Source organism: Ascaphus truei (genome assembly GCF_040206685.1).
Source record: "Ascaphus truei isolate aAscTru1 chromosome 12 unlocalized genomic scaffold, aAscTru1.hap1 SUPER_12_unloc_2, whole genome shotgun sequence".
Classification (NCBI taxonomy): domain Eukaryota; kingdom Metazoa; phylum Chordata; class Amphibia; order Anura; family Ascaphidae; genus Ascaphus; species Ascaphus truei.
This window is the reverse complement of record NW_027453838.1, coordinates 486,259-501,921: the sequence shown is the minus strand read 5'-3', so window position 1 is coordinate 501,921 and position 15,663 is coordinate 486,259. Positions and strand designations below refer to the sequence as shown.

The following is a 15,663-nucleotide window of genomic DNA, read 5'->3' as shown; positions in this document are numbered from 1 at the left end:
GGTGCAACCTATTGAATATAGATAGTATATTGGATTATATTATACATAAAATATGGGCTTTGTTTACTAGGATTCCATTGTGTGACAAAAGGTGTGCATATATGCTATACACAAATCAATAAAAACAAAATAACAATTACTAAACAAAATATACTTCTTTCCCAACTTCCGACACCATGAAAATGTGCCCTTGTATTCTCCAACGTCTTAGCGTGAAAATACACCGTCTGCCCGACTCGAGATGACTTCAAACCTCCGGAGGATTTAACCCACTCTTATAGCGCTGATGATCTGGGAAAACAAAATGGGGGACGAGCTCGGGAGAAGACAGTAATTGAGTCAGACAACCATTGAAGCTTTGTCAAAACTGTTCTCTCATTTATTGAAGGGTATACAGCCAGTTTATATAGCAAACTTGAGCATAGAAAAAACACAGATATGAGAACATATGAGAACATACTTCCCCTTTTACTTCACAGTCTGTCTATCTCAGCAAAATGACAGTTAGACAGTTTATGGTCTGGGAAAGGGGCTCAATACCGAGTTAGGAGGCCGTTAAGGAAATGGCAGTATGTTGTGAAATGCATTGTTGTGTAACTTATGCCCAATATGGCTGAAGACAAGTTCCTGTTTTCTACAGGGCAAAATAAGTCTGAACAAATACGGTTCAGCTAGCGATAAGTAGGTGACAGGTCAAGTCACATTCTCAGACCTGCCTGCACAGCACAATTACGTATGGCATATGGCATGTGATTAGTTCCTGAGACTTAAACGTTAGTACAGAATAGTTATAGAAAAATGGTTATCCAGCAATCAAAATGGAGTCCCCCCTTATATGCACATTTACAGTGACTGTATTCAGTACTACCAGCTATGTAGGCATGGCCGAGTGGTTAAGGCGATGGACTAGAAATCCATTGGGGTTTCCCCGCACAGGTTCAAATCCTGCTGACTACGTTGACTTTTTCAGTGTTAACGTGTTATTAAAAACTTCACTGCACTTTGCATTTTGTTTGTATCTGCTTGGCAAAGCAATCTTTACTTACTGGAATATGTGGCACACTAAAGAAGAAAACACTCTGAATTCATCAAACATTTTACAAGTTATACATTTTAGGGTGCTGCTGGCTGTAAAACATTTAATAAAGAACTCCATTTCAATAAATGCATTGTCTTCTATTGATAAGTATCTCTATGCTGCAACATAGTGCTAAGAGGTCATTTGTGTGCAATACTTTGCACAACATAAAATAGAGGAGAAACGGCTTACCCCTACAGAAATAACTTAAGGTGACAAAGGATAATGAGCACTTTAGTGTGAGAGTGAGGGAATTCTTCCACTTTATAATTACAGATAATATTTGAATTCTTCTTAAGGACTGTGCTAAGTACTGCATGTATTGAGATGTGTACATTCTTTACATTCTGCCAAAACTATATTGTTTAAATTTAATGGGAATAATCAATGTTATAGTTCAACTGCTTATCACACTTCAGCACAAATAGCTTTTTGTTATGAAAAAGCATTTGTAATGTTTTATTGTTATCATTCACAAAAGATAAGCATGGCTTTCTAAACCTGTTGAAGAAATAAACAACTTAGCTTGAACTTTACGGAAAAATGGTCATTAATGTACTGTAATAATTGTACTGTAACTTCCTGAAGTTTACAGAAAATTAAGAAATTAATCAAATGTAAACTTTATGGAATCTTTTGTGAAACAGAATGATTCTCATTAAGAACAAATGTACTTTGTAATTTGAAATTAAATTCAGAGACAGAACATTTTATATTAAAATCAGATTTATTTTTTGGGAGGTTCAATATGATCTTATAGGGGTTCTGTATGTTTCTGTCTTGCAGATTAACAATATTGAATACCTAATTCTTGGACATGTTTATTTTGTTGATACTTTTGCCATAATCTGCATATTGATAGTTCCCTCTAGATATCCAAGAGATCAATGTTGGTATCCCTCCACCCTTTGTATGTCAAAATTGATCAAAAGCAGAAAAAAAACAAGATAAATGCTGCACACCAAAAACTGAAAACTCTAACTGATACTTGCTGTTACTGGTGCTCTTGATCCAGGGGAGTCCCTGTGAATGACAGACTCCAAAGTCAGCAAAAAAACCAGAGGGTTCAGGGCTCTACGGATTTAAAGAATTTATTAAATCAAATACACAACGTTTCAACCATCAAAAAGTGGTCTTTCTCACTTGAGAAAGACCACTTTTTGATGGTTGAAACATTGTGTATTTGATATAATAAATTCTTTAAATCCGTAGAGTCCTGAACCCTCTGTTTAAAATTGATCAAAAGACATGAGTTTTTGAGTGAGTTGCAAAGTTCAAATGTGTTGGAATATTTTATTCTATGCTTAAGGCATTTAAAATATCTTTAATATTAACATCAAGCCTTGTTCCTTCATATTTACTTTAACTGTGTTACTCAAATCTTCAATGTGGTTTTAGCATGTTTTCCTTTAGCTTGCTATGTAATTGGCAAAAAAAGAAGATTCTTTATTCCTCTTCTATGTTGTCAGTTATGATTGCCCACTCTGATAAAGCATAAAGCATAAAGCAAGTAAAACTGAAAGAAAAGGTGGTCGTACATGCAAAACTTCTTTCAGCACTCTTGGTTTCTACCACATACAAGATCCACTCACCTATAGCAATCAGAGAATTTATTCAATTGAAGACTCTGGTGAAATAGCATGGGGTTGTGCTACAGTGAGGATTAACTCTTAAGAGGGATTTATACTTGTTTGGATTTAAAAACAAAACATAGAAAGCTTTTGTTCCACCACCGCCATTCAGGTGCAAATTGTGTTTGAAAAAATATTTCAGGCTTGATTGAAAGGTAGAATGTGACTTTGCTAGGGTGAATTTTAACTCTTAATGGGGTTTTGTATTGAGTTTAGATTTGTTTATTAATCATTCTCAGGGGGTAGGAGGAGGAAATGTAATAACAACAGATTATGAGAGAGGTGAGAAGTGGTTTACATATGGTGAGAAAGATACGAATGTGAGAGGTGAATAGTTGGGTTAAGAAGGGGGATAGGCTGACCCCTACTTAGTACAGATAGACAGGATGCTCATTAAAGATTGCCTTTTTAGGATATATACATCTGGAAATATATGTATCCTCTAGACCCAAATAATGGGTAGCATTGGCTCCACTGGTGTATTTTGGTTTGAAAAAAGGAAGAATTTGCTTGGACAGCTCTCATTTTTTTATTTTTTTAAATCATACATCATCAATTACCAACATTGAGACACCTATTGAATTTGACTGCTTTACATGCGCTCCAATGTACGCCAAATAGCAAAATGCGGAAATGTTGTTTTTAATGTAAAAGATTACATTTTACAATTTACATCCATAGGCCTTTTATTTAACATTGTATACATTCAAACAATGCTATTGGTTGATGAAACAAAGAAAGGGTTTGCTTCAGGTGAGGCTTGAACTCACAACCTCGGCATAGCTTAGCTTATACTGACATATAAGTACCGTGCGCTAACCGATTACGCCACTGGAGCATGTTCCTGTAATGATCCATGTTCTTCTTGCCCCAATTGCTCTCCAACTCTGCTCTTTTAATCTCTGACATCCAAGTTAGATCATTTTCCCATTACTCCTTTTAACCCCTTTTCTTTTTTTCTGCCTCAGATCTGTTTCATAATATACATTGAATGTGGTTAACAAAAAGTATTTCTCGTCATTGTTCAAAAACCCAATAGAAGCAACATTTTACAAAGATAAGGTTGTTTAAACAATGTGTACAAACAAGTCATGTATTTCTCTTTATGAAAATGTTCTCATGGTTATTTAGTTCATATTGGTCATCATTCATTAGTGAGTGTTACCCATATCCGCTCAAGAGCCATCTGTGTGACTGTATTCAGTACTACCAGCTATGTAGTCAAGGCCGAGTGGTTAAGGCGATGGACTTGAAATCCATTGGGGTTTCCCCGCGCAGGTTCAAATCCTGCTGACTACGTTGACTTTTTCAGTGGTAACGTGTTATTAAAAACTTCACTGCACTTTGCATTTTGTTTGTATCTGCTTGGCAAAGCAATCTTTACTTACTGGAATATGTGGCACACTAAAGAAGAAAACACTCTGAATTCTTCAAACATTTTCCAAGTTATACATTTTAGGGTGCTGCTGGCTGTAAAACATTTAATAAAGAACTCCATTTCAATAAATGCATTGTCTTCTATTGATAAGTATCTCTATGCTGCAACATAGTGCTAAGAGGTCATTTGTGTGCAATACTTTGCACAACATAAAATAGAGGAGAAACGGCTTACCCCTACAGAAATAACTTAAGGTGACAAAGGATAATGAGCACTTTAGTGTGAGAGTGAGGGAATTCTTCCACTTTATAATTACAGATAATATTTGAATTCTTCTTAAGGACTGTGCTAAGTACTGCATGTATTGAGATGTGTACATTCTTTACAGTCTGCCAAAACTATATTGTTTAAATATAATGGGAATAATCAATGTTATAGTTGAACTGCTTATCACACTACAGCACAAATAGCTTTTTGTTATGAAAAAGCATTTGTAATGTTTTATTGTTATCATTCACAAAAGATAAGCAGGGCTTTCTAAACCTGGTGAAGAAATAAACAACTTAGCTTGAATTTTACTGAAAAATGATCATTAATGTACTGTAATAATTGTACTGTAACTTCCTGAAGTTTACAGAAAATTAAGAAATTAATCAAATGTAAACTTTATGGAATCTTTTGTGAAACAGAATGATTCTCATTAAGAACAAATGTACTTTATACTTTGATATTAAATTCAGAGACAGAACATGTTATATTAAAATCAGATTAGTTATTTGGGGGGTTCAATATGATCTTATAGGGGTTCTGTATGTTTTTGTCTTGCAGATTAACAATATTGAATACCTAATTCTTGGACATGTTTCTTTTGTTGATACTTTTGCCATAGTCTGCATATTGATAGTTCCCTCTAGATACCCAAGAGATCAATGTTGGTATCCCTCCACCCTTTGTATGTCAAAATTGATCAAAAGCAGAAAAAAACAAGATAAATGCTGCACACCAAAAACTGAAAACTGTAACTGAAACTTGTTGTTACTGGTGCTCTTGATCCAGGGGAGTCCCTGTGAATGACAGACTCCAAAGTCAGCAAAAAAAACAGAGGGTTCAGGGCTCTACGGATTTAAAGAATTTATTAAATCAAATACACAACGTTTCAACCATCAAAAAGTGGTCTTTCTCACTTGAGAAAGACCACTTTTTGATGGTTGAAATGTTGTGTATTTGATATAATAAATTCTTTAAATCCGTAGAGCCCTGAACCCTCTGTTTAAAATTGATCAAAAGACATGATTTTTTGAGTGAGTTGCAAAGTTCAAATGTGTTGGAATATTTTATTCTATGCTTAAGGCATTTAAAATATCTTTAATATTAACATCAAGCCTTGTTCCTTCATATTTACTTTAACTGTGTTACTCAAATCTTCAATGTGGTTTTAGCATGTTTTCCTTTAGCTTGCTATGTAATTGGCAAAAAAAGAAGATTCTTTATTCCTCTTCTATGTTGTCATTTATGATTGCCCACTCTGATAAAGCATAAAGCATAAAGCAAGTAAAACTGAAAGAAAAGGTGGTCGTACATGCAAAACTTCTTTCAGCACTCTTGGTTTCTACCACATACAAGATCCACTCGCCTATAGCAATAAGAGAATTTATTCAATTGAAGACTCTGGTGAAATAGCATGGGGTTGTGCTACAGTGAGGATTAACTCTTAAGAGGGATTTATATTTGTTTGGATTTAAAAACAAAACGTAGAAAGCTTTTGTTCCACCACCGCCATTCAGGTGCAAATTGTGTTTGAAAAAATATTTCAGGCTTGATTGAAAGGTAGAATGTGACTCTGCTAGGGTGAATTTTAACTCTTAATGAGGTTTTGTATTGAGTTTAGATTTGTTTATTAATCATTCTCAGGGGGTAGGTGGAGGAAATGTAATAACAACAGATTATGAGAGAGGTGAGAAGTGGTTTACATATGGTGAACAAGATACGAATGTGAGAGGTGAATAGTTGGGTTAAGAAGGGGGGATAGGCTGACCCCTACTTAGTACAGATAGACAGGATGCTCATTAAAGATTGCCTTTTTAGGATATATACATCTGGAAATATATGTATCCTCTAGACCCAAATAATGGGTAGCATTGGCTCCACTGGTGTATTTTGGTTTGAAAAAAGGAAGAATTTGCTTGGACAGCTCTCATTTTTTTATTTTTTTAAATCATACATCATCAATTACCAATATCTTCTTGCCCACATTGAGACACCTATTGAATTTGACTGCTTTACATGCGCTCCAATGTAAGCCAAATAGCAAAATGCGGAAATGTTGTTTTTAATGTAAAAGATTACATTTTACAATTTACATCCATAGGCCTTTTATTTAACATTGTATACATTCAAACAATGCTATTGGTTGATGAAACAAAAAAAGGGTTTGCTTCAGGTGAAGCTTGAACTCACAACCTCGGCATAGCTTAGCATATACTGACATATAAGTACCGTGCGCTAACCGATTATGCAAACTGGAGCATGTTCCTGGAATGATTCATCTTCTTCTTGCCCCAATTGCCCTCCAACTCTGCTCTTTTAATCTCTGACATCCAAGTTAGATCATTTTCCCATTACTCCTTTTAACCCCTTTTCTTTTTTTCTGCCTGAGATCTGTTTCATACTGTACATTGAATGTGGTTAACAAAAAGTATTTCTCGTCATTTTTCAAAAACCCAATAGAAGCAACATTTTACAAAGATAATGTTGTTTAAACAATGTGTACAAACAAGTCATGTATTTCTCTTTATGAAAATGTTCTCATGGTTATTTAGTTCATATTGGTCATCATTCATTAGTGAGTGTTACCCATATCCGCTCAAGAGCCATCTGTGTGACAGTATTCAGTACTACCAGCTATGTAGTCAAGGCCGAGTGGTTAAGGCGATGGACTTGAAATCCATTGGGGTTTCCCCACGCAGGTTCAAATCCTGCTGACTACGTTGACTTTTTCAGTGGTAACGTGTTATTAAAAACTTCACTGCACTTTGCATTTTGTTTGTATCTGCTTGGCAAAGCAATCTTTACTTACTGGAATATGTGGCACACTAAAGAAGAAAACACTCTGAATTCTTCAAACATTTTCCAAGTTATACATTTTAGGGTGCTGCTGGCTGTAAAACATTTAATAAAGAACTCCATTTCAATAAATGCATTGTCTTCTATTGATAAGTATCTCTATGCTGCAACATAGTGCTAAGAGGTCATTTGTGTGCAATACTTTGCACAACATAAAATAGAGGAGAAACGGCTTACCCCTACAGAAATAACTTAAGGTGACAAAGGATAATGAGCACTTTAGTGTGAGTGAGGGAATTCTTCCACTTTATAATTACAGATAATATTTGAATTCTTCTTAATGACTGTGCTAAGTACTGCATGTATTGAGATGTGTACATTCTTTACAGTCTGCCAAAACTATATTGTTTAAATATAATGGGAATAATCAATGTTATAGTTGAACTGCTTATCACACTTCAGCACAAATAGCTTTTTGTTATGAAAAAGCATTTGTAATGTTTTATTGTTATCATTCACAAAAGATAAGCAGGGCTTTCTAAACCTGTTGAAGAAATAACCAACTTAGCATGAATTTTACTGAAAAATGATCATTAATGTACTGTAATAATTGTACTGTAACTTCCTGAAGTTTACAGAAAATTAAGAAATTAATCAAATGTAAACTTTATGGAATCTTTTGTGAAACAGAATGATTCTCATTAAGAACAAATGTACTTTATACTTTGATATTAAATTCAGAGACAGAACATGTTATATTAAAATCAGATTAGTTATTTGGGGGGGTTCAATATGATCTTATAGGGGTTCTGTATGTTTTTGTCTTGCAGATTAACAATATTGAATACCTAATTCTTGGACATGTTTATTTTGTTGATACTTTTGCCATAGTCTGCATATTGATAGTTCCCTCTAGATACCCAAGAGATCAATGTTGGTATCCCTCCACCCTTTGTATGTCAAAATTGATCAAAAGCAGAAAAAAACAAGATAAATGCTGCACACCAAAAACTGAAAACTGTAACTGAAACTTGTTGTTACTGGTGCTCTTGATCCAGGGGAGTCCCTGTGAATGACAGACTCCAAAGTCAGCAAAAAAAACAGAGGGTTCAGGGCTCTACGGATTTAAAGAATTTATTAAATCAAATACACAACGTTTCAACCATCAAAAAGTGGTCTTTCTCACTTGAGAAAGACCACTTTTTGATGGTTGAAATGTTGTGTATTTGATATAATAAATTCTTTAAATACGTAGAGCCCTGAACCCTCTGTTTAAAATTGATCAAAAGACATGATTTTTTGAGTGAGTTGCAAAGTTCAAATGTGTTGGAATATTTTATTCTATGCTTAAGGCATTTAAAATATCTTTAATATTAACATCAAGCCTTGTTCCTTCATATTTACTTTAACTGTGTTACTCAAATCTTCAATGTGGTTTTAGCATGTTTTCCTTTAGCTTGCTATGTAATTGGCAAAAAAAAGAAGATTCTTTATTCCTCTTCTATGTTGTCATTTATGATTGCCCACTCTGATAAAGCATAAAGCATAAAGCAAGTAAAACTGAAAGAAAAGGTGGTCGTACATGCAAAACTTCTTTCAGCACTCTTGGTTTCTACCACATACAAGATCCACTCGCCTATAGCAATAAGAGAATTTATTCAATTGAAGACTCTGGTGAAATAGCATGGGGTTGTGCTACAGTGAGGATTAACTCTTAAGAGGGATTTATATTTGTTTGGATTTAAAAACAAAACGTAGAAAGCTTTTGTTCCACCACCGCCATTCAGGTGCAAATTGTGTTTGAAAAAATATTTCAGGCTTGATTGAAAGGTAGAATGTGACTCTGCTAGGGTGAATTTTAACTCTTAATGAGGTTTTGTATTGAGTTTAGATTTGTTTATTAATCATTCTCAGGGGGTAGGTGGAGGAAATGTAATAACAACAGATTATGAGAGAGGTGAGAAGTGGTTTACATATGGTGAACAAGATACGAATGTGAGAGGTGAATAGTTGGGTTAAGAAGGGGGGATAGGCTGACCCCTACTTAGTACAGATAGACAGGATGCTCATTAAAGATTGCCTTTTTAGGATATATACATCTGGAAATATATGTATCCTCTAGACCCAAATAATGGGTAGCATTGGCTCCACTGGTGTATTTTGGTTTGAAAAAAGGAAGAATTTGCTTGGACAGCTCTCATTTTTTTATTTTTTTAAATCATACATCATCAATTACCAATATCTTCTTGCCCACATTGAGACACCTATTGAATTTGACTGCTTTACATGCGCTCCAATGTAAGCCAAATAGCAAAATGCGGAAATGTTGTTTTTAATGTAAAAGATTACATTTTACAATTTACATCCATAGGCCTTTTATTTAACATTGTATACATTCAAACAATGCTATTGGTTGATGAAACAAAAAAAGGGTTTGCTTCAGGTGAAGCTTGAACTCACAACCTCGGCATAGCTTAGCATATACTGACATATAAGTACCGTGCGCTAACCGATTATGCAAACTGGAGCATGTTCCTGGAATGATTCATCTTCTTCTTGCCCCAATTGCCCTCCAACTCTGCTCTTTTAATCTCTGACATCCAAGTTAGATCATTTTCCCATTACTCCTTTTAACCCCTTTTCTTTTTTTCTGCCTGAGATCTGTTTCATACTGTACATTGAATGTGGTTAACAAAAAGTATTTCTCGTCATTTTTCAAAAACCCAATAGAAGCAACATTTTACAAAGATAATGTTGTTTAAACAATGTGTACAAACAAGTCATGTATTTCTCTTTATGAAAATGTTCTCATGGTTATTTAGTTCATATTGGTCATCATTCATTAGTGAGTGTTACCCATATCCGCTCAAGAGCCATCTGTGTGACTGTATTCAGTACTACCAGCTATGTAGTCATGGCCGAGTGGTTAAGGCGATGGACTTGAAATCCATTGGGGTTTCCCCGCGCAGGTTCAAATCCTGCTGACTACGTTGACTTTTTCAGTGGTAACGTGTTATTAAAAACTTCACTGCACTTTGCATTTTGTTTGTATCTGCTTGGCAAAGCAATCTTTACTTACTGGAATATGTGGCACACTAAAGAAGAAAACACTCTGAATTCTTCAAACATTTTCCAAGTTATACATTTTAGGGTGCTGCTGGCTGTAAAACATTTAATAAAGAACTCCATTTCAATAAATGCATTGTCTTCTATTGATAAGTATCTCTATGCTGCAACATAGTGCTAAGAGGTCATTTGTGTGCAATACTTTGCACAACATAAAATAGAGGAGAAACGGCTTACCCCTACAGAAATAACTTAAGGTGACAAAGGATAATGAGCACTTTAGTGTGAGTGAGGGAATTCTTCCACTTTATAATTACAGATAATATTTGAATTCTTCTTAATGACTGTGCTAAGTACTGCATGTATTGAGATGTGTACATTCTTTACAGTCTGCCAAAACTATATTGTTTAAATATAATGGGAATAATCAATGTTATAGTTGAACTGCTTATCACACTTCAGCACAAATAGCTTTTTGTTATGAAAAAGCATTTGTAATGTTTTATTGTTATCATTCACAAAAGATAAGCAGGGCTTTCTAAACCTGGTGAAGAAATAAACAACTTAGCTTGAATTTTACTGAAAAATGATCATTAATGTACTGTAATAATTGTACTGTAACTTCCTGAAGTTTACAGAAAATTAAGAAATTAATCAAATGTAAACTTTATGGAATCTTTTGTGAAACAGAATGATTCTCATTAAGAACAAATGTACTTTATACTTTGATATTAAATTCAGAGACAGAACATGTTATATTAAAATCAGATTTATTATTTGGGGGGGTTCAATATGATCTTATAGGGGTTCTGTATGTTTTTGTCTTGCAGATTAACAATATTGAATACCTAATTCTTGGACATGTTTATTTTGTTGATACTTTTGCCATAGTCTGCATATTGATAGTTCCCTCTAGATACCCAAGAGATCAATGTTGGTATCCCTCCACCCTTTGTATGTCAAAATTGATCAAAAGCAGAAAAAAACAAGATAAATGCTGCACACCAAAAACTGAAAACTGTAACTGATACTTGTTGTTACTGGTGCTCTTGATCCAGGGGAGTCCCTGTGAATGACAGACTCCAAAGTCAGCAAAAAAAACAGAGGGTTCAGGGCTCTACGGATTTAAAGAATTTATTAAATCAAATACACAACGTTTCAACCATCAAAAAGTGGTCTTTCTCACTTGAGAAAGACCACTTTTTGATGGTTGAAATGTTGTGTATTTGATATAATAAATTCTTTAAATCCGTAGAGCCCTGAACCCTCTGTTTAAAATTGATCAAAAGACATGATTTTTTGAGTGAGTTGCAACGTTCAAATGTGTTGGAATATTTTATTCTATGCTTAAGGCATTTAAAATATCTTTAATATTAACATCAAGCCTTGTTCCTTCATATTTACTTTAACTGTGTTACTCAAATCTTCAATGTGGTTTTAGCATGTTTTCCTTTAGCTTGCTATGTAATTGGCAAAAAAAAGAAGATTCTTTATTCCTCTTCTATGTTGTCATTTATGATTGCCCACTCTGATAAAGCATAAAGTATAAAGCAAGTAAAACTGAAAGAAAAGGTGGTCGTACATGCAAAACTTCTTTCAGCACTCTTGGTTTCTACCACATACAAGATCCACTCGCCTATAGCAATAAGAGAATTTATTCAATTGAAGACTCTGGTGAAATAGCATGGGGTTGTGCTACAGTGAGGATTAACTCTTAAGAGGGATTTATACTTGTTTGGATTTAAAAACAAAACGTAGAAAGCTTTTGTTCCACCACCGCCATTCAGGTGCAAATTGTGTTTGAAAAAATATTTCAGGCTTGATTAAAAGGTAGAATGTGACTTTGCTAGGGTGAATTTTAACTCTTAATGAGGTTTTGTATTGAGTTTAGATTTGTTTATGAATCATTCTCAGGGGGTAGGTGGAGGAAATGTAATAACAACAGATTATGAGAGAGGTGAGAAGTGGTTTACATATGGTGAGCAAGATACGAATGTGAGAGGTGAATAGTTGGGTTAAGAAGGGGGGATAGGCTGACCCCTACTTAGTACAGATAGACAGGATGCTCATTAAAGATTGCCTTTTTAGGATATATACATCTGGAAATATATGTATCCTCTAGACCCAAATAATGGGTAGCATTGGCTCCACTGGTGTATTTTGGTTTGAAAAAAGGAAGAATTTGCTTGGACAGCTCTCATTTTTTTATTTTTTTAAATCATACATCATCAATTACCAATATCTTCTTGCCCACATTGAGACACCTATTGAATTTGACTGCTTTACATGCGCTCCAATGTAAGCCAAATAGCAAAATGCGGAAATGTTGTTTTTAATGTAAAAGATTACATTTTACAATTTACATCCATAGGCCTTTTATTTAACATTGAATACATTCAAACAATGCTATTGGTTGATGAAACAAAGAAAGGGTTTGCTTCAGGAGGCTTGAACTCACAACCTCGGCATAGCTTAGCATATACTGACATATAAATACCGTGCGCTAACCGATTACGCCACTGGAGCATGTTCCTGTAATGATCCATCTTCTTCTTGCCCCAATTACCCTCCAACTCTGCTCTTTTAATCTCTGACATCCAAGTTAGATCATTTTCCCATTACTCCTTTTAACCCCTTTTCTTTTTTTCTGCCTGAGATCTGTTTCATACTGTACATTGAATGTGGTTAACAAAAAGTATTTCTCGTCATTTTTCAAAAACCCAATAGAAGCAACATTTTACAAAGATAATGTTGTTTAAACAATGTGTACAAACAAGTCATGTATTTCTCTTTATGAAAATGTTCTCATGGTTATTTAGTTCATATTGGTCATCATTCATTAGTGAGTGTTACCCATATCCGCTCAAGAGCCATCTGTGTGACTGTATTCAGTACTACCAGCTATGTAGTCATGGCCGAGTGGTTAAGGCGATGGACTTGAAATCCATTGGGGTTTCCCCGCGCAGGTTCAAATCCTGCTGACTACGTTGACTTTTTCAGTGGTAACGTGTTATTAAAAACTTCACTGCACTTTGCATTTTGTTTGTATCTGCTTGGCAAAGCAATCTTTACTTACTGGAATATGTGGCACACTAAAGAAGAAAACACTCTGAATTCTTCAAACATTTTCCAAGTTATACATTTTAGGGTGCTGCTGGCTGTAAAACATTTAATAAAGAACTCCATTTCAATAAATGCATTGTCTTCTATTGATAAGTATCTCTATGCTGCAACATAGTGCTAAGAGGTCATTTGTGTGCAATACTTTGCACAACATAAAATAGAGGAGAAACGGCTTACCCCTACAGAAATAACTTAAGGTGACAAAGGATAATGAGCACTTTAGTGTGAGTGAGGGAATTCTTCCACTTTATAATTACAGATAATATTTGAATTCTTCTTAATGACTGTGCTAAGTACTGCATGTATTGAGATGTGTACATTCTTTACAGTCTGCCAAAACTATATTGTTTAAATATAATGGGAATAATCAATGTTATAGTTGAACTGCTTATCACACTTCAGCACAAATAGCTTTTTGTTATGAAAAAGCATTTGTAATGTTTTATTGTTATCATTCACAAAAGATAAGCAGGGCTTTCTAAACCTGGTGAAGAAATAAACAACTTAGCTTGAATTTTACTGAAAAATGATCATTAATGTACTGTAATAATTGTACTGTAACTTCCTGAAGTTTACAGAAAATTAAGAAATTAATCAAATGTAAACTTTATGGAATCTTTTGTGAAACAGAATGATTCTCATTAAGAACAAATGTACTTTATACTTTGATATTAAATTCAGAGACAGAACATGTTATATTAAAATCAGATTTATTATTTGGGGGGGTTCAATATGATCTTATAGGGGTTCTGTATGTTTTTGTCTTGCAGATTAACAATATTGAATACCTAATTCTTGGACATGTTTATTTTGTTGATACTTTTGCCATAGTCTGCATATTGATAGTTCCCTCTAGATACCCAAGAGATCAATGTTGGTATCCCTCCACCCTTTGAATGTCAAAATTGATCAAAAGCAGAAAAAAACAAGATAAATGCTGCACACCAAAAACTGAAAACTGTAACTGATACTTGTTGTTACTGCTGCTCTTGATCCAGGGGAGTCCCTGTGAATGACAGACTCCAAAGTCAGCAAAAAAACAGAGGGTTCAGGGCTCTACGGATTTAAAGAATTTATTAAATCAAATACACAACGTTTCAACCATCAAAAAGTGGTCTTTCTCACTTGAGAAAGACCACTTATTGATGGTTGAAATGTTGTGTATTTGATATAATAAATTCTTTAAATCCGTAGAGCCCTGAACCCTCTGTTTAAAATTGATCAAAAGACATGATTTTTTGAGTGAGTTGCAACGTTCAAATGTGTTGGAATATTTTATTCTATGCTTAAGGCATTTAAAATATCTTTAATATTAACATCAAGCCTTGTTCCTTCATATTTACTTTAACTGTGTTACTCAAATCTTCAATGTGGTTTTAGCATGTTTTCCTTTAGCTTGCTATGTAATTGGCAAAAAAAAGAAGATTCTTTATTCCTCTTCTATGTTGTCATTTATGATTGCCCACTCTGATAAAGCATAAAGTATAAAGCAAGTAAAACTGAAAGAAAAGGTGGTCGTACATGCAAAACTTCTTTCAGCACTCTTGGTTTCTACCACATACAAGATCCACTCGCCTATAGCAATAAGAGAATTTATTCAATTGAAGACTCTGGTGAAATAGCATGGGGTTGTGCTACAGTGAGGATTAACTCTTAAGAGGGATTTATACTTGTTTGGATTTAAAAACAAAACGTAGAAAGCTTTTGTTCCACCACCGCCATTCAGGTGCAAATTGTGTTTGAAAAAATATTTCAGGCTTGATTGAAAGGTAGAATGTGACTTTGCTAGGGTGAATTTTAACTCTTAATGAGGTTTTGTATTGAGTTTAGATTTGTTTATGAATCATTCTCAGGGGGTAGGTGGAGGAAATGTAATAACAACAGATTATGAGAGAGGTGAGAAGTGGTTTACATATGGTGAGCAAGATACGAATGTGAGAGGTGAATAGTTGGGTTAAGAAGGGGGGATAGGCTGACCCCTACTTAGTACAGATAGACAGGATGCTCATTAAAGATTGCCTTTTTAGGATATATACATCTGGAAATATATGTATCCTCTAGACCCAAATAATGGGTAGCATTGGCTCCACTGGTGTATTTTGGTTTGAAAAAAGGAAGAATTTGCTTGGACAGCTCTCATTTTTTTATTTTTTTAAATCATACATCATCAATTACCAATATCTTCTTGCCCACATTGAGACACCTATTGAATTTGACTGCTTTACATGCGCTCCAATGTAAGCCAAATAGCAAAATGCGGAAATGTTGTTTTTAATGTAAAAGATTACATTTTACAATTTACATCCATAGGCCTTTTATTTAAC

General features: G+C 34.4%; 6 non-coding genes across 6 annotated transcripts; 5 read left to right on the top strand and 1 right to left on the bottom strand.

Moving 5' to 3' along the window:
* Window positions 1-875: 875 nt before the first annotated feature.
* Window positions 876-957, top strand: TRNAS-AGA (transfer RNA serine (anticodon AGA)). The gene has a single exon. It is a non-coding gene; the product is annotated as a tRNA-Ser (tRNA).
* A 2,497-nt stretch (window positions 958-3,454) lies between these two features.
* TRNAI-UAU (transfer RNA isoleucine (anticodon UAU)) lies at window positions 3,455-3,547 on the bottom strand. The gene is given in 2 exon segments: window positions 3,455-3,490; window positions 3,510-3,547. It is a non-coding gene; the product is annotated as a tRNA-Ile (tRNA).
* A 379-nt stretch (window positions 3,548-3,926) lies between these two features.
* TRNAS-UGA (transfer RNA serine (anticodon UGA)) lies at window positions 3,927-4,008 on the top strand. Its single transcript has one exon. It is a non-coding gene; the product is annotated as a tRNA-Ser (tRNA).
* Window positions 4,009-6,992: 2,984 nt separating this feature from the next.
* TRNAS-UGA (transfer RNA serine (anticodon UGA)) lies at window positions 6,993-7,074 on the top strand. Its single transcript has one exon. It is a non-coding gene; the product is annotated as a tRNA-Ser (tRNA).
* Window positions 7,075-10,058: 2,984 nt separating this feature from the next.
* Window positions 10,059-10,140, top strand: TRNAS-UGA (transfer RNA serine (anticodon UGA)). The gene has a single exon. It is a non-coding gene; the product is annotated as a tRNA-Ser (tRNA).
* A 2,981-nt stretch (window positions 10,141-13,121) lies between these two features.
* On the top strand, window positions 13,122-13,203 carry TRNAS-UGA (transfer RNA serine (anticodon UGA)). Its single transcript has one exon. It is a non-coding gene; the product is annotated as a tRNA-Ser (tRNA).
* Window positions 13,204-15,663: the final 2,460 nt, after the last annotated feature.